Source organism: Sorex araneus, chromosome 6 (genome assembly GCF_027595985.1).
Source record: "Sorex araneus isolate mSorAra2 chromosome 6, mSorAra2.pri, whole genome shotgun sequence".
NCBI lineage: Eukaryota > Metazoa > Chordata > Mammalia > Eulipotyphla > Soricidae > Sorex > Sorex araneus.
This window is the reverse complement of record NC_073307.1, coordinates 39185499-39205272: the sequence shown is the minus strand read 5'-3', so window position 1 is coordinate 39205272 and position 19774 is coordinate 39185499.

Genomic DNA, 19774 nt, shown 5'->3' with positions numbered 1-19774 from the left:
GCTGAGTCAGGCTTTTAAATTTTAACTCACAAATCACAATATGGTAGCTTGGAGGCCAGACAGAGGCTGTTGGATTCAAAATAGGTTCCACTACGTCACAAATCTGTACTATGACTTACTACACCCCTGAATAAAGATCAGTGAACTTTTGGATGGTTTTGTTCCTGTAAAGATGTGTATAAATAAAAATGTTTGCTACAGAAATATCTTCGGTTTTAACATGTGTACAATAAATTTAATTTAGACTTCCTGAGAGCATAACATTAATGTTCATGGGATGAATTAGCTTACAGTAATTTAAGATTTTTTAAATCAATTTTATGATTTCTCCTATCTCATTTTTGCCTGCTCTTCTTTATTTTTTCTACTTTCTTATTAACTACCCTGGCCCCCAAATAAAAACAAGTTATAAATAAACTCCACAGAGAGTAATATTATCAGAATCATAAAAATGTAGACCATAGTAGAAAAGTGACCTTTTATACTTTGGAGGCCATTTGAAGATTCCCTTAACTGTTGATGAGCTTATACATTTCTATTGATTTCAAATTTGGAATTAAGCCTTATTACTCAGTCTTCTTGACTTGTCCAGCTATTGCTTTACTCACATTTCCTTGTGGAATTGAAGCAAATTTGGAAGATGCTAGGCATAACCATTTGTCTGAGCCTGTATAAATTAGCTTGCACACTCCAAGGTGCTACATTTTATTAGATGGTGCAAGCCCAGCACAGCAGAAGTGAAGCAAAAATGATAAGAGAGCAGGAAAATTGGATATCAAAGGTGATGATTAAAGAAATGTTACAATAAAGTATAACTGCTTTTATTTATTTATTTATTTATTTATTTATTTTGGAGTTTGATCTTTGTCACTCTATGTATCTTCAGGATCACTTTCTTAGAAGGACAAGAAATTTATCTTGTTGATCTTTGCAGTCCTCTGCTTCTTGTCCTCAAAGTTTTCTCCAGAGGCATTAATCTTGCTACAATTCCAGGGTTCTTTATGTAATCAACCTAGCAGTTACTGTAAAAGCCAGATTGGTCCTCTTAGAGTACAGAGTTGCATCTAGCATGGGTATCTTCATTTCAGGTAAGGCTGTGGTTAGGAAATGATGCCAACAGCTAACTTTAAGGCTGGGATCACAAAAATGTCTCACTGGTAGGGACCAAGCTAACTGTGGGATTGCCGCTGTTGGTTGGACTCAAAGGAGGTGTGAGTAGCACAAAGTGAGCCTGACTTTGTTTGCATTAAGTAGGCATGGGTGCTCTCAACCAAACCAATCTTGGAATTTGTGTAAATTGGGTTTACTATAAACCATTTTATAAAATTACAAATTATACCATACTCACACAAATAAAAGCAAATATTTATAGGTCCTCAATTATTAGCCCATAATAATCCAGAATAGGAAATGATCTTAGAAACCATGGACGCAAGCTCTATCATTATTATCAGGAAGCAACTATAAAGGGTCGTACTCGAATTTACAGAGTTCTTGAGAATAAAATCCAGGTCTATGGATGTGCAAGCCAACGGTTTTATTTATTGTTGTCATATAGTCTTTAATTTATTTTCCTGAAATATTTAAATAAACAAATTTATCATGTGGTATATGTTACAAACGTCTAATCAACTCTCAAAAAAACTTGAATGGAAGTAAACAGAGAAAGCGATAGAAGATTAAACATCATTGATATAAATATCTTCAGGCATTGCAAAATGAAATTCTGTCTGGTTTCTTAATACAACGATATGCATCTCCAGCATGGAACACCCAGCAATTTCCTTGTATAATTTACAGTTCTTGCGGAATTATTGTGGAATTATGAATAGGAACTTGGTCAACTTTTGCATAAAGAATTGCACTATAGGTACATGTAACTTGTTTTGGAGGATATACGTTTATTTAGGAAGACTATTTATGAATCTCATAAATTTACATATTTATAGTACCTCAAGAGGTCCATGAACCTATCACAAGATGAAAAAGAAAAGGAGGAAGAGGAATAGAAAAAAATCAAGGAAGAGAACATTTCTCTGGACTTCCAGATCTTAGGAGAATATAGAGGCTTGATGAAATGTTAAGTGCCTTCTCAGAGTCATTAGATGAATGAATTGACAGAACATGGGCTAATGCATCAGTTTTGTGGATCTAATGCAATTTCCTTCCATGGAAACCTTCTCCTGAGTGTTTTGGGCCACAAACTATTTTTTCAGAGGAGTCAGGAGTTTGAAAAAAACGTTAGAAAACCCAAGGTATTTTTATTCTCTTACATGTGTTTGTATTTTATTCTTCATTTTTCATGAAAACACATTTAAAAAATGAGTCTGTGGTTTACAATGCTATCAATAGTGATTTCTCATCTATATAATTCCAACACCGTCCTCCTCACCTTTGGAACACCTCTCTCTCCTAAGAACCACAGTCCCTCCCCTTCCACAGCCTCTCCTCCCTTCAACTCATTTGGGTGGATCTCTTTATGTTGCTTTTGGAACTTTATTGCTACCTTGTATCTTTAAGGTATACATATAAGAAAGATAATTCTTTATCCCTTTCCTTTAGACTTTTATTCGCTTAATTTAATTTATTCATTTTACTCATAATATTTTACTCAGGCTGATACCTCCTAGTTCTATCCATGTTGATGAAAATTGTATTATCTCATTCTTTCTTAGAGCTTCACAGTATTATGTTGTGTATATAAACCACCGCTGTGCTAGGGCGGTCGCCTGTCATGCGGCCGACCCGTGCTCGATTCCTCCACCCCTCTCGGAGAGCCTGGCAAGCTACCGAGAGTATCAAGCTGCACTGCAGAGCCTGGAAAGCTACCTGTGTGTATTGGATATGCCAAAAACAGTAACAATAAGTCTCTCAATGAGAGATGTTACTGGTGCCCACTCAAACAAATCGATGAGCAATGGGATGATAATTAAAAATATAAACCACAACTTCTTGATTCGTTTGTCTGTAATTGAGTATTTGTTTTATTCCTATATTTTGGCTATTGTACTAAGTATGCTACTATTGCATAATAATTAATATTAACTACCAATTCATATTAATTAAATTAAATATATATTCATCCTCATCTTATGTAACTAATATATAAGCATAGTGATTTTTTAAAAATTTATTTTATTGAATCACCATGTTGAAAGTTACAAAGTTCTCCGGCTTATGTCTCAGTTATACAATACTCAAGCACCCATCCCTTCACTAGTGCCCATATTCCACCACCAAAACCCCTAGTATACCTCCCACCCCCCGCCCCCCACCCCCACCTGCGTAACTGATAAATTTCACTTCATTTTCTCTTTACCTTGATTACATTCCATATTTTAACACAAAACTTACTATTGTTGTTGGAGTTTCTCCCCAGACAAGACAGCCCTACTACCAAGGAAGCATTTGATAATTAGTTTTCCATTGCTGAGAATGAAGAGATATGAAGTCCCGCTGTTCCAAGTACATAACTCTTTTTTTTTCTTCTTCCCGGGCCACCAAGTTCATGCCTGCTTAATAGTACTCATAATATAGCTGACGCCACGCAACCCAACAAGGGGGAAAAAATAAACGAGAAACAAGGATATTTCCCATCCTCACCTGGCGTGGGGCTATCGCTTAGTTCACAGTCTACAGACATGGCTGCAAGCAGTTTTTGGAACCAAAAGTAGTCTAGTTGGCCTCAAGATCCTTGTCAATCAGCAGCAAAGGGGCTGCACAAAAATGTGGTCACCTGGGTCGAATCTCAGTGGGTCGTGCGCTGGTATCGGCCCTGGCCTGACACTGCCCAAGCGTCCCGCTGTTCCAAGTACATAATTTTTTTCTCCTTCTCATGCCACCAAGTTTGTACCTGCTTAATAGACCTCATAATATGGCAGACGCCACGCCGTGTCCCCAAAAAGGGAAAAGAACTAAGAAAGAAGAATATTTCCTCTCCTCGGCCAGCGTGGGGATATGGCTTAGTTCACAGTCTAGAGAAATGTCTGCTACTTTGATTACCTTCAATATTTCAACAAAAAACTCACTATTATTGTTTGGAGTTTTCCTCCAAAGTCAGACCTGCCAAAAAGGAACCGTTTCACATTGCTGACAATTAAGAGATATAAGGTCTTGGATATTAGGTTTTGGATTTCTGTATAAATCCAGGGAAAATTCTGCCAGAAATTGCATCACTGCAAGCTTTCACTTACCTTTTGTGGTGCTCATAAGATGGAAAAGCCTGAAGAGAGAGAGACCCTATTCCCCTGGCGCCGCATGGGGCGGTGGCTCAGTTCACAGTCTAGAGGCATTTCTGCGAGCTGCTTGTGTCCAATGTAGTTCAGTTGGCCTCCGGGATCATGCTCGTGCAGCAGCGGAAAGTAAGCATAGTGATTAATAGGTGTTAATTCTTAATTATATCATTATTAGTGATAATTATATATTTGATTAAAATATAGATCATATATTTTGTCTATAACATTGTGGCGCAACATTTCAAATTGTTTATGTGGAAAAAAGCTGTTAAATATGGAGTTACTTTTTTCTGTCATAATTCAGATTTCAAAAACCATTTTAGCAATATTAATCTAGTATTTTCAAAATCAGTATCTTATAAGGGAAGTTTTATGAATGGACAGATATTTTGAGTTTTTTTAGGTTGCTTATTTTGTTTTATTTTTGTTTTAGGGCCAAAATTGGTAATGCTCAGGGCTTAATCTTGGATCTGAGTTCAAGGATCACACCGGTTGCCTTGGGGGATTTCATGGGGTGCTGAGGATCAAACTTGGGTCAGTCATGTACAAGGCAAACACACTACCTGCTATACAATTCTCTGGCCCTCGTTGCTTTTTTTTTCAGTTATCGTCTATTCATTGTCTGCCTGGTTCCTTGCATTCATGTTTCTCTTTTCTCATTATTATCTTTCACTAATTACCATTATTTTCCTTTATCCTATTCCTTCATAACTTGACAGTTTGGCAGCTCTTTCAGGAAACTATTTGCACTTAAAGAGTGTGATAAATTTCACTTTTATTCTTTTTTATCTGAAAATTTTTTTCCTCTGCCTCCTTGGCAAGGGCTTCATCACTACAGCTTGTAGACTGAGCAGAGACTCAAAACTAAGAGTGTGAGTAGGAGCCTTATTTGCTCATAATTAACCAAGCCTAGTTCCACACCCCACTTCTGCATTCATTCCACTGTTTCTGGGAGGTATTTCCATCCGTATGGGAATGGTCATTGGTATCACTTGACTCTTTTGGAAATGAAGGCCCATTCACTGTGACTAGTTTATGTGACCTCTACTTCCCAGCAATAGAGATGAGTAATAAATGCATGATATGATCGGTTTGGGGGTTTTGACTCTTGCATTAAAGGTCTAGGGATGGGACATACCAGCTGAGGATGTCCAAAAGCAATGTCTGCTTCTCATTTGCTCCCAAATGTTAAGTGAAATTATCATTTGTTCCTGGAGATAATTATTTCTAATTGTTGGGGAAGTGCTTTGCTTTCTCTGTGTAGCTTTATGCCACTTCAGGAATCACCAAAATAAAATGCAATGGTTTTCCTTACATCTCAAAGGGAACTCAGAAAAAAATCATATATGAAGTTCAACTTTTGTAAAACTGTCTGCTCTTCTTCACCAACTCCTCTGGTCTCCTGAGGAGAACATACTAGCTGTGGTGAGGACACTGTTTTATTTTTTACTCCCCAGTACTATTCTCAGACAACCTGAGCTGGAATTACTTCTAATATTCCTAACCAAAGTTTTTCCATACTGTCAAATCACATGCTCCTCCATTCGTATCTTTGATGGTTTTGCTGTCTTTTATCTCCGTTTATTCTTGTTTTCTTCCATTTGAGGGAAGAGGCAGAGACATTTTGTCCCATCTGGACACCAGTTCACTGTCTTAAAGTCTGGAAGTCATGTTTTTTAAATGATTAAAAAATGAAATACTCATAGAGGCTCTTATATGTAAGTTTAATGGGTAAAATATACTTAACAGCACAGAGTGGAAATGCCTTCTTAGTATTTTATTCCTCTTTATTCTTGCCATGATGTATCTTTTTCCTTACCTTTATTTTTTTTAATTCTTTTATTGATTCACCATGTGGAAAGTTACGAAGCTTTCAGGTTTAAGTCTCAGTTATACAATGCTCAAACACCCATCCCTTCACCAGTGCACATACTACACCACCAAGAATCACGATATACCTCCCCCCGTCCTCCCACCTCCCCAGCCCCCCACCCCAAATGTGTAACTGGTAAATTTAATTTTACTTTCACTTTACTTTGATTACATTCAATATTTAAACAAAAAAATTCACTATTATTGATTTGGAGTTTCTCCCCCCTAAAGTCGATCTGCTGAAAAGAAAGCATTTGGTAATTTGTTTTCCATTGCTGAGAATGAAGAGATATGAGGTCAGGAGGCTGCACTAGCAGCATCATAGTTTTGGATTTCTGTATTTTAGTATTTTAGTAACTAAGTCCAGAGAAATGTCTGCCAGGAATCGCAACATTGTAAGCTTGTACCTCTCAGCTACTTTATATTCCACATATGACTGCAATCTTTCTATGTCTGCTCTTTATTTCTTACTCATTTAACTCAGCATGATACTTTCCATGTTGATCCACTTATATGCAAATTTCATGATTTCATGTTTTCTGACAGCTACATAGTATTCCATTGTGTAAATAAACCAGAGTTTCTTTAGCCAATCATCTGTTTTCGGGCACTTTGGTTTTTTCCATATTGTGGCTATAGTAAACAGAGCGGCAATGAACATGGAAATGCAGATATCATTTCTACTATACCTTTTTGCCTCTCCGGGATATATTCCCAGGAGTGGTATTGCTGGGTCAAATGAAAGCTCAATTTCTAACTTTTTGAGAATCGTCCATATTGTTTTCCAAAAGGGCTGAACCAGTCGGCATTCCCACCAGCAGTGAAGGAGAGTCCCTTTCTCCCCACATCCACGCCAACACCGGTTGCTTTTGTTTTTTGGGATGTGGGCCAGTCTCTGTGGTGTGAGATGATATCTCATTGTTGTTTTGATCTGCATCTCCCTGATGATTAGTGATGTTGAACATTTTCTCATGTGCCTCTCAGCCATAAGGATTTCTTCTTTGGAAAAGTTTCTGTTCATTTCATCACCCCATTTTTTGATCAGGTTGGCAGTTTTCTTCTTGTGGAGTTCAACCAGTGCATTGTATATCCTTGTTATCAACCCTTCATCGGATGTGTACTGCATCAATATCCTTTCCCATTCTGTAGATTGTCTTTGTATTTTGGTCACTGTTTCTTTTGAGTTGCAGAAGCTTCTTAGTTTGAGATAGTCCCATTTATTTATCTTTGTTTTCACTTGCTTGGCCAGTGGCGTGTCAGCTTTGAAGATACCTTTGGCTTCAATGTAGTGGAGGGTTTTGCCGACCTTATCTTCAATGTACCTTAGGGATTCTGGTCTGATGTTGAGGTCTTTAATCCATTTTGATCTGATTTTTGTACATGGTGATAGATGGATGTCTAAGCCCATTGTTTTGCATGTAGCCATCCAGTTTTGCCAGCACAATTTGTTAAAATCTTTCCTTGCTCCACTTCACATTTCTTGCTCCCTTATCAAAGATTAGATGATCATATTTTTGGGGGTGGGTGTCAGAGTATTCAACCCTATTCCATTGGTCTGCAGCTCTGCCTTTGTTCCAATACCATGCTGTTTTAATGACTACCTCCTTGTAGTAGAGTTGGAAGTTGGGGAGGTTGATTCCTCCCATTTTCTTTTTCCCAAGGATTGCTTTAGCTATTCGTGGGGGCTTATTGTTCCATATGAATTTCAGAAGCGCTTGCTCCATTTCTTTGAAGAATGTCGAGGGTATTCCTATAGGGATCACATTGAATTTGTACAATGCTTTGGGGAGAATTGACATTTTGACAATATTAATTCTTCCAATCCATGAGCAGGGGATGTCTTTCCATTTCCTCGTGTCCTCTTTTATTTCCTGAAGTAGTGTTTTTTAGTTTTCATTATACAAGTCTTTTACCTCCTTTGTTAAGCTGATTCCGAGGTACTTGATTTTTTGAGGCGCAATTTTGAACGGGATTGCTTTTATCAGGTCACTTTCTTCTCTCTCATTATTTGCATATAGGAAAGTCATGGACTTTTAGGTATTGATTCTATAGCCTGCAACTTTACTATACAACTCTATAGTTTCTAGGAGTTTCTTCGTAGAGGTTTTAGGGTTCTCTAGGTATAGTATCATATCATCTGTGAATAGTGAGAGCTTGATTTCTTCCTTTCCTACCTGAATGCCCTTAATAACTTTGTCTTGCCTAATCGCTATTGCAAGTACTTCAGTACTATATTGAACAGAAGTGGAGAGAGTGGGCATTCTTGTCTCATTCCTGTTCTCAGAGGGAAGGCTCTTAGTTTTTCCCCATTGAGGACAATGCTTGCCATAGGCTTGTGATAAATGGCTTTGACTATATTGAGGAAGGTCCCTTCTATACCCATTTTGGAGAGTGTTTTCATCATAAACGGATGCTGGATCTTGTCAAATGCTTTCTCTGCATCTATTGATATGATTATATGATTTTTATCTTTTCTTTTGTTGATATGCTGGATTATGTTGATTGATTTCCGGATGTTAAACCATCCTTGCACCCCCGGGATAAATTCCACTTGGTCGTGGTTTATGATCTTTTTGATGAGTTGTTGAATTCTATTTGCTAATATTTTGTTGAGAATCTTCGCATCTGTGTTCATCAGGGATATTGGCCTGTAGTTTTCTTTTTTTGTGGTGTCTTTGTTTGCTTTTGGTATTAGGGAGATATGAGCCTCATAGTTTCTTCAATTTCCTGGAAAAGCTTGAGAAGGTCTGGCAAAAGGTCCTCTTTAAATGTTTGGAAGAACTCGCTAGTGAATCCGTCTGGACCTAGGCTTTTGTTTTTGGGAAGACTTTTGATTACCATTTCAATTTCCTTGATGTTAACTGGACTATTCAGGTACTCCAGGTCTTCTTGGTTCAGCCTTGGTAGATTATAGGAGTTGAGGAATTTATCCATTTCTTCTAGGTTCTCTTGTTTCGTGGCATAGAGATTTTCAAAGTAGTCTCTGATGATCTTTTGAATTTCATTGGTTTCTGTTGTGATGTCCCCCTTTTCATTTCTGATTCGGCTTATAAGGGTTCTCTCTTTCTCTTTCTTTGTGAGTCTTGCTAGTGGTTTATCAATCTTGTTTATTTTCTCGAAGAACCAGCTCTTGGTTTCATTGATCTTTTGGATTGTCTTTTGGGTTTCCATGCTGTTAATTTCTGCTCTAAGTTTTATTATCTCTTTCCTTCTGTCTGGTTTGGGCTCCTTTTGTTGGTCCTTTTCTAAGGTCTTGAGCTGTGAAGTCAAGTTATTTATGTGGGCCCTTTCTTCCTTCCTGAGATATGCTTGCAGAGCTATAAATTTTCCCCTTAAAACGGCTTTAGCTGCATCCCACAGGTTCTGGTAGCTCGTGTCTTCATTCTCATTTGTTTCTAGGTACCTTTTGATTTCTTCCTTGATTTCCTTCCTGACCCACTCATTGTTCAATATCAAGCTATTTAATTTCCAGGTGTTTGATTTGGTTTTCTGCATCTGTCCACGATTAAGTTTTATCTTCAGTGCATCATGGTCTGAAAAGATAGCTGGTACAATGTCTATCTTTTTGATTCTGTTGAGGTATGCTGTGTGGCCTAGCGCATGGTCTATTCTGGAAAATGTTCCATGTGCACTGGAAAAGAATGTGTATTCCTTTTTTTGGGGAAATAAAGCCCTGTATTGATCTATTAGCCCTCTCTCTTTTATTTCATCCTTCAAAGCCAGTATTTCCTTGGTGAGTTTTAATCTTCTTGATCTGTCCAGAGGAGACAGTGCGGTGTTGAAGTCTCCAACTACTATTGTGTTGCTCAAGATGTCCTTCTTAAGGTCTCTTAACAGCTGTTGTAGGTATTTAGCTGGTCCCTCATTGGGTGCGTAGACATTTAGGAGTGTGATTTCTTCCTGATGTACACATCCCGTGATTAATAAAAAGTGGCCTTCACTATCCCTTCTAATATTTTTCAACCTGAAGTCTATGTTGTCTGATACTAGTAACGCCACCCCAGCTTTCTTGAGGGAGTTGTTTGCTTGCAGGATTGTTTTCAATCCTTTGACTTTGAGTCTGTGTTTGTTCTGGCTATTCAGATGTGTTTCTTGCAGGCAGCAGAATGTTGGGTTCAGTCTTTGAATCCATTTTGCCTGTCTGTGTCTCTTGATTGGTGAATTCAGACCATTGACATTAAGGGAGATTATTGTTATGGGATTTTGTGCCATCTTTGTGCAAGGGTTTTTTTTGCTTGTAGGGGTTGTTCTTGTCTTACAATAGCCCCTTTAGTGCTTCTTTTAGGTTTGATTTTGAGTCTATGAAGTTCCTGAGCTGTTGTGTATCCCCAAAGTAGTGTATGATTCCTTCTAGTTTGAATGAGAGTTTAGCTGGATAAAGTATTCTTGGTGAACCGTTGATTTCATTGAGTTTTTTTCACTATATCCCACCATTGCCTTCGAGCTTGGTGGGTTTCCTCTGATAGATCTGCTGTGAGTCTAAGGGGTGCTCCTTTGTATGCAATTTCCTTCTTGGACCTTGATGCTTGCAGTATTGTGTCTCTCTGAATGATGTCCATCATGTAACTATGATATGTCTTGGGATTTTTCTGTTAGGATCTCTTTTAGCTGGCACTCTACGGGCGGGCGCCTTGAATCTGGATGCCCGCATTGCCCAGCTGTGGGAAGTTTTCCGCAATGATTTGTTTGACTGTGTCTTTTTCGTTGGGGTTGGTTCCCTGTGGTTCTGGTAGTCCAATGATTCTAATGTGGTTCCTCTGGAAATCATCCCCTAGGACTCTGATTCTGGCTAGAGCTATTTTGAGGTCTCTTGCCATGGATTGTTGTTGCCTGTAGGCTTCTTGCAGCTCATCTTCAAGCATACTGGTTCTCTTCGGCTGCAGTCATCCTATTGTTGAGGGCAGCCAGAGAGTTTTTGATTTCATGTACCAAATCCTTCATTTCTTTTTGAAGGTTTTTTATTTCTGCTCTCATTTCTTCCCGTATTTTGTCGGCTGTCTGTTGTATTGTTTCTTCCAGGTCTTCCTTGAAGTTGTCCATCTTTGCATTGAGTTCATTGAACATGTTGAGGATTTCAACTCTGAATTCTTTCTCAGAGAGGTCAAGTTTGTAGGAAGCGCCCATTGAGGTTTCCGGACTGCTTTGATCATCCTATGATTGCACTGGGGATTTTCGCTGTTTTTTCATGTTGTTGTTGGGGTATGAAAGAGGGCCCTTGAAGATGAGTATACCTGTTTCCTTTTGTTGCAAAAAAGGATTGTGGATAGGTTCAGTTAATAGTGGTTGCCTTTTTACTTGCAGGTTGTAGAACCTGGTCTCCTACTGAGATGTTTCCTTCAATTCTTATGTGAAGTCTTGTGCTTTATTGTCCTACTGCTTTGAAATAGCTAGGATGTTAGTCTTGGATAGGATGTTGAGGAAACTATCTGCTGCCACGTTAGCCGCCAGTAATGAGGCCACGCCCACTTTTCTTAGGTCACGCCCCCTGACAATTAGGCCACGCCCCTTTCCCACAACCCGTTAACGGTCAATGGGCTGGGGTCGACATGCCGGCCACTTGGCCGGCAGTCCGGAGGAGAGGGAAGCACGGAGTGCCTTCCTTACCTTTAATGAGAATAGTAAGAGGAGTGATTTTGCTTATCTCAAAATCTGCTTATTATTATGCACCATTGTCTTAAATACATGAAGAAAACACAAAGCATCTGAAAATGCCATTCTCTACCAAGTCCTTGATAATGAGAGTTTCTCAGGGTCTGAGCATGCACTTGAATCTGTTCTCATTATTCTTGAACAAGGGACCTACAATGACCTTCTGAAAAGATTTTAGTCTTACCTCCACTCTCCACTGCAATACTCATGCACACACATGCACACACAGCCATGAGAAAATAACACCCCTCCTTACCCGCCCCCAGTTATGAAACAAGAAATACATTAATGGGGGTTACTTTTGTGGTTTGACCCTGTTCCCCTGGATCATTTGCAGGTCTATGTTAGGATCTTCCATAGACATGATTATGGGTGCTGCCATAGGAATTGGAAGGTTGTTCTGAGGGCTCCCACTGGTACTGCGAATTGCAAAGAAGATGGTTGCTTGCACGGGACAAGACTCCTTCCAAAAAATCAAACATGAAATGAGTCAGAAAGAGAGGGACAGACATAGAAAGATTGCACTCATCTGTGGAATATAAAATAACATAGTGGGAGACTAACACCCAAGAGTTGTAGAGATAAGGATTAGGAGGTCTGCCCCACAGCTTGGAAACTGGCCTCACATGCTAGGGGAATAGGCAGCACAGATAGAGAAGGGAACACCAAGTAGAGGATATCGGGAGGACCCATTCGGGTTGGAAGATGCGAGCTGAAAGTAGACTATAGACCGAACATGATGGCCACTCAATAGCTCTATTGCAAACTACAACACCCAAAACACCCAAAAGGAGCGAGAACAAAGGGGAGTGCCCTGCCACAGAGGCAGGGTGTGGTAGTGGGGGATGGGGTGGGGTGGTGAGAGGGATACTGGGATCATTGGTGGAGGAGAATGGGCACTGGTGGAGGGATAGGTAAACGATCACTGTATAAGTGAAATGCAAACACAAAAGTTCATAAGTTTGTAACTGTACATCAAAGTGATTATGTAATAAAAAATTAAAAAAAAATCAAACATGGCTCGGGGTTAGCCATACTGCCAATCTCTCCACGAATATTCCTGGTTTAAGCTTCTGGAGATTTCAATCTGAACCTTCCAGAATGGTCAGAAACCAATGAAGACTTTTTATAGAGGTGAAAGTTACATTGATTTATTTTTCAAATTTAAGATGCCAAGCAGACAGCAATATTACAATGTCAATCCTGCATGGTATGTCAGCACAGAAGAAATAATACCTGTAAAAACACTTAGCAAGTTCCCTCCACACACACACACGCACATGTATGTGCACACACACACACTCACATAGGAATATGGATGAGAGTATATATGCATATGTAAATCAGAACATATATTTATAGAGGTGTGGCTGTGTTTGTGTAGAATACCTTGCCACAATTCTACAACATGGTTTGATTTGTAATTGTGATGCTGACAATTCATATTTGTAGAAAATATATAGCCTGTAAAATATAGTTTATATTTGACGAGTGACTGATAGAAGATGATGAAATACTTATCACTGGCACATAGCAAAAATAAACAGTCAAATACTTTCCTAGAAAACTTGATTAGAGTATCTAAGTGGTATTTAATTGTTTTAGTGACAATTCTAGAGGTTTATTTCATTTGTAACCTTTGCTTTTATATAAAACTATGAAAAAGACTTTGATGCAGTACTGGGCAGAGCATATATTTTTAAATATGTATGATCATATAGCAAAAAATTGGAAAAGAGAGGGAAAGAGCTTTTTTAGTATTAGAGGTAAACTGGGATAGACTGTAGAGCATCCTGCAACTATGTTGAATTAAGAAATCTAATCTGTTGAAGGCAAAGCATACCACTGTGTTTCCTGGAAATTAAGGAAGGAAGAAACGCATGATGAGATGGAGCTTGTTTGGCTAAATAACAAGAACTCAAGGTAATTTCCCAGAAGAGGCCAATGTTCCCCTATCTCTGCAATCCATCAGAAATTTATCTTGTGACTATTTATCTCAGTAGGCTGACCTACTTCTTGTTTCTTAGGGACTTTTCCAGTTTAAGATCTGCAATTGTGTATATAAAAACCTTCACTTTCAGAAGTGTTCTTGTTTGAAAAATAATTTTCTGGGCATCCTTTATAAGTGCAGACAAATATGTATAAGAACATAAGAATGGGCCCAGATATTATAACACCCGAAATGTATATTATCAAGGTGTCCCCTATTTGAGAAACAAAATACAATTTAATTCACAATGATTTAAATGCAATACATTTTGAGAGTGAATTAATCATAAATATTAAAGCTTTCTTAAACACGCTTTTAAAAAAATTTATTGAATCACCATGTGTAAAATTACAGAGCTTTTAAGCTTAAGTCTCAGTCATACAAGATCAAACACCCATCCTTTCACCAGTGCACATGTTCCACCACCAAGAACCCCAGTGTACTTTCCATCCCACCACCCCCCCCCGCCTGTGTGGCTGATAATTTTCACCTTCCTTTCTCTTTGATTTGATTACTTTCAATATTTCAACAGAAAACTATTATTATTTGGAATTTTTCCCCAACAATCAGACCTGCCGAAAAGGTTTCATTTGATATTTCGTTTTCCTTTGCAGAGAATAGAGAGCGTATGGGGTTGCGCGGCTGTGACAAGCACCACACAGTTTTGGATTTCTGATATTTTAGTAATTAAGTCCAGGGAAATTTCTGCCAGAAGTCGCATCATTGCAAGTTCATACCTTTGTTTAGTGGGCCTTATAAGATGGTGGTCGCCACGCCGCCACCAGGTAAAGGAAAAGTGGAGAGAGAAAAAGAGAAAAACCTTTCCCCTCCCAGGGCTGCATGGGGCCATAGCTCACAGTCTAGAGGCATTTCTGCAAGAAGCCGCTGGGTGCCGAAAGTAGTTAGTTGGCCTCCAAGATCATGGGCACTCAGGAACGGAGAGGCTGCTCCTGTGTGGCCGCTCGGGATCACCAAGTTGACAAACTCTTAACCAGCAGCTGTAACTCAAATTTTTCCCTCTGTATCTTCACTGTAAACTCTAGGAATAAACTTTTGTTTGGATAATAATTTTGAGATATTACCTACAGAGAAAGTAGTATGGTTGATTGAACCTTATCATTTATGATCATTCTCAGAACTTTCTTTAAAATTTAAGATATTTATAATATCATAAATATTTAGGATTACTGTCAAATTTTGTGGAAATGATAAATTTCTTTTGTAAGTGAGCTAATGGAGTGCAGGGAATTTTTATTTCAACTTTTCCTGGCCAGATAAACATAAATATTCTTATTTTAGTGATTGGTGGTGGTCCACACTTGGCATTACTCAGGGATTACTCCTTAAACTGCACTCGGGAATACTCCTAGTAATGCTCAGAGAACTATATGGAATGCTAGGGATTGATCTTGGGTTGGCCTTATGCAAAGCAGGCATCCTACCAGTTATGCTATCTCTCTCTGGCCCTTTAAATTTAAATATTCTTTTAAATAATAATATACAGTGACCACACGTTTTGTTGATGCTTTGAATATAGTAGAAAGTAAGTTTCATATTATCTTTATTATTTAAGTAATTCATGTTAAACCAAAACTTGTGGCGAGGGGCCTTGAGCATGGCTGTGATTAGGATCCGGTGGTCTTCAGCCGCCGGGAGCTCTGCTTGGGGCGGGGAGGGAAACTGGAGCCCATCCCCTCTGAGGGGCCCTGGGAAAGACAGCCAGGCGTGCGGGCAAGAGACTCTATGCACATGTCACAGCCATGCTTCAAGGCCCCTCTCCACATGTCCGGACAGGCCTCATGCATGAAGGTACCGGCAGAGGAACCCAGGTGTGTGTAATTCCATCAATGGCCAACATCCAGAGACTTAAAAGCAAGCTACCAGAAGAGAGCGATGCAGAGAGTCTCTTGCCCACATGCCTGGCTGTCTTCCCCGGGGCCCCTCCCCACCCCAAGCAAAGCTCCCGGCAGCTGAAGACTACCTGAACCTAGCCACAGCCATGCTCAAGGCCCCTCGCCACACATTTGGACAGGCCTCATGCATGAAAGTACCAGCAGACGAACCCAGGTGTGTGTAATCCCAGCAATGGCCAACATCCAGAGACTTAAAAGCAAGCGCTCAGAAGCGCTCAGAAGCGCGAGGCTGCTCTGTGGCCTCACAATATCATATAACCTACTTTTCTCTCTGGGAGAAACTCACAAGCTACTGAGAGCTTCTTGCCCACATGAGACAGCCTCGCAAGCTTCCCATGGTGTATCTATATGCCAAAGCCAGTAACCAGCTGAATTTCATTCCCCTGACCCTGAAAGAGCCTCCAATGTGGCACCATTGGGAAAGCCGAGAAGAGAGAGGCTTCTAAAATCTCAGGGATAGGACGAATGTAGAGGTTACTGAGACCACTCGAGCCACTCAATGATCAACGGGATTTCGTGATCGTGATCATGATGTTAAACCAAATAATAAGAAATTTTAATATTTCTCTAGCGCGTCCATATGATGTGTTTCATTTCATTACTTGGTTAATTAAATAAGCTAAGGATCTATTCATTACCAATTTCAGAATAAGTGTGTTAAAAATATGAAAAACCTCTACTTTGTCTGGAACTTTTTAGATTTAACACCGAGAAAATGTATCCTATATATGTTATGGACCTGAAACTTGAAAGCTTCCCATATAGACTCATTTACTGTTTACAGTGCTGCAAGGTTAATGTCCTACAGGCAAGAATTTGATGATTTTAGTTCCTTCCATCCCCATGAAAAAGAAAACACAAAGTATAGTGACTGTTTAAGTTGTTTATGACATGAAATTTGTTCTTGGCAAGAAGAAAACATCTATGTTCACTTGACACCAGTGAGAACAGAATTCTCTGCTAACAATTTTACCTGTCTCCTGGTTGGAAGTGTTTTTGCAGGTCTAACAATATGTTCTGGACATTTCAAATCTTATATACTTTCCACTGCTTTTGTTCTAATGCAGCTCATGTTCTGACCTTAGACTGTGCTTTTTATAAAAAATCCTAATCAGGGGGCCAAGATGGCTAGAAATGAAGTTACTGTCATTGTGTAATATAGCATCAAATTCAAAATAAGTTTATAAATGACACAGATTGTCATTTATAAACTTTAAACTATAAACTTTAGCTACCTAAAATCCTTTGGGTACACTAATATTGCAGGGCATGAAAGAATTTGAGAGGAAAAGGTTAACATGAACCCAGGATATGATTTCCAGCTTAAGCACAAAAGTATAAAATGCAAGATTTGCAACAATTATTAACTCCATAAATCTAGAGTCAGTACCCCTCTCAGGGATTTCCAACAGACCTATGTAGGTGAGGGTTTCTAAAAATTGAATTTCATCATTTCAAGTAACTCTACCTCTGCAGACAGGGTATACAAAATTTCCCTTTTTAAAAAGTAAGTGAAGATCTATGACCAACAGTTAAGTAAGATTTCAGTAATGCCAGTTCCAGAGTCTCGGAACGTCTTATAACTGTCCAACGTACAAGAATTACAGGGTTTAGAGGGATAGCTGCATTAAGATCAATACCTGAAGACCACACAGGATTTGAGTTATGATCATGAACAGATCATTGGTTGTTGAATGAATGTGTTCCCTAGATTCTTGCTATGTCTCAATGAAAAAGACAGAAAAAAACATGGAGGAAGATTAGTTTTCTCCATGGAAAAACTTTATATTTTTTCTACACATGATCCATAGAGAATTTCATTAGCACCACTTGCATTTTTAATTAGGTGAAAGAAAATTGTGCTAGTACAATATCAAAGTAATATATTAAAGGCTGTCAATCTATTTTGATACTCTCTTGTTTATAATAGAATGAAGAAATGTCATTTAAATCGGTATTGCCCAAGGGGAAAAATCCTCTAAAGTGCCTGTAGGGGAATAATTCTTTAAAAAAAAAAAGATTAGAGGTGGATGTAGTTTTATATGGCACTACCAGTACAATTTTAATCATTGCAAACTTGTTTTATACCTATATGTTAATTGTTTTAAGACAACAAACCTTTTTTTTTAATTAATTTATTTTTTAATTAGTGAGTCACCATGAGGGTACAGTTACAGATTTACACATTTTCATGCTTGTGTTTCCCTCATACGATGTTTGAGAGCCCATCCCTCCACCAGTGTCCATTCTCCACCACCAATGAACCCAGTATCCCTCCCACCCCAACCCCATCCCCCCCACCCCACCCCGCCTCTGTGGCAGAATATTCCCTTTTGTTCCCTCTCTCCTTTTGGGTGTTGTGGTTTGCAATAGGGATATTGAGTGGCCATTGTGTTCAGTCTCTAGTCTACTTTCAGCATGCTTCTCCCTTCCTGCGCAGGATCTCCAATCACATTTTACTTGGTGTTCACCTCTCTATCTGAGCTGCCTTTAAAAAAATACGCTCTGCATCACTAAGCATCAGGGAGATGCAGATCAAAACAACAACCATGAAATACCACAGAGAATAAACCTTTTTTAGTTATATAATTTTCCATATATTATTAGCAGTAACGATGGAATAGTGACATGAATTAAAATTAAGTTACTAAAGACAGTACTGAAATTACTGTCAGTTTATCAACTATATTATTTAATACTAGATAGTATTTTATTATCATAATTTGTTATATACCCAGTATTTATATGAGATTTTGAATAGTATGAGTATATTAGTGAGATAATAGCTTATCAATAAAACCTTTCTGGCAAAGTGTAGTGAAATATGATGTGACTCTAAAAAACTGGATATTTTTAAGTCCCAAACACAGCTGGATATGATGCTAAAACAAACAAACACCACCAACAAAGAGGCCATAGATTGTAGGACAAGGGTTGAACTAATTTCCTTGCATATAGCTGCTCTGTTTGGATCCCAATCATCACACCGGTTCTCCAGGCATTACCAGGTATACCCTGGGCACTCCTTAATATCTGATGGCACCTCATTCAGTAACCCCTGCATTGATCTGCCATCCTAGTTACCAAGATGTTCTAGGAGGGGCTCTGGTGCCTATTAAATACCTGCTTCATAGACAAACTCCCACACACTCACTCCTCAAATATTTTTGAATCTTACAAGTCAAGATTTCAGACTTTCAAGACTGCTGTTTTTGTCGAGTTGGCTTTCTTCTCCCTGTTATTAGTCACTTCTGACTTGAAAACAATAGCATTAAGATAACCATGATAAGTGAGACAAAGTAAGGAAGTGAAAAACAGTATCAAATAATTGCACTCATGTGTGGATATAAAACACCAGAGCACTAACTGGCAATAAATAACAAAACTAGCCCTGACACTATATGAAAACTACAGTGGATACCAGATGTAAATGGGGATGTGAGCAGAAGGAATGCATAGAGGGGTCTTTTTAGTGGTGGAAAGGCCCTGAAACTTCAATATAGTAAGACTGTATATACACAGAGGTGTCAAGCTTTACTCCTGAAATTATATTATATTTAAAACCACCAATAAATTAAATAAAGAAAAAGAAAGAATGGACAACGCAAATGCTACTTCTTTTCAAGTGTCCATGGTGAATATGTCCCATGCTTCCTTGCATGATTCTATCAAACCTTAGTGTTACTTCATACAGTGCAAACGAATTTGACCTGCAGGACTCACTGTGAGAAGCAAACAACCGCAGGTCTCTGTATTTGTGGCAACTGGTGTCCTGTAGCTCTGGGAAAGTATGATTTGATCTGACAAGTGCTTGATCCAAGGGCCCAAAGCATGAAGTCTAGTCAATGACACCACTGTTGGGGTATCACTCCTCAAAAGTTTGAACTAATCGATGGTTGTGGGGCCCTGATAGTATATTTGGAATGAGTTTTACCTGTACTAGCTAAAAATGTAGAATTTGAAAATCATGGTGAAAGAAGTGATATTCTAGGCAAAGAATGATGAACTGCAGAAGGATAAGAAAAATTGTCGAAGAGGGGTAGCCAGTTGAAATATGTTTTGACAGCATGCCAATCAACTGATTCACTGTCTTTTGTACAATTTCTGGGTTCACT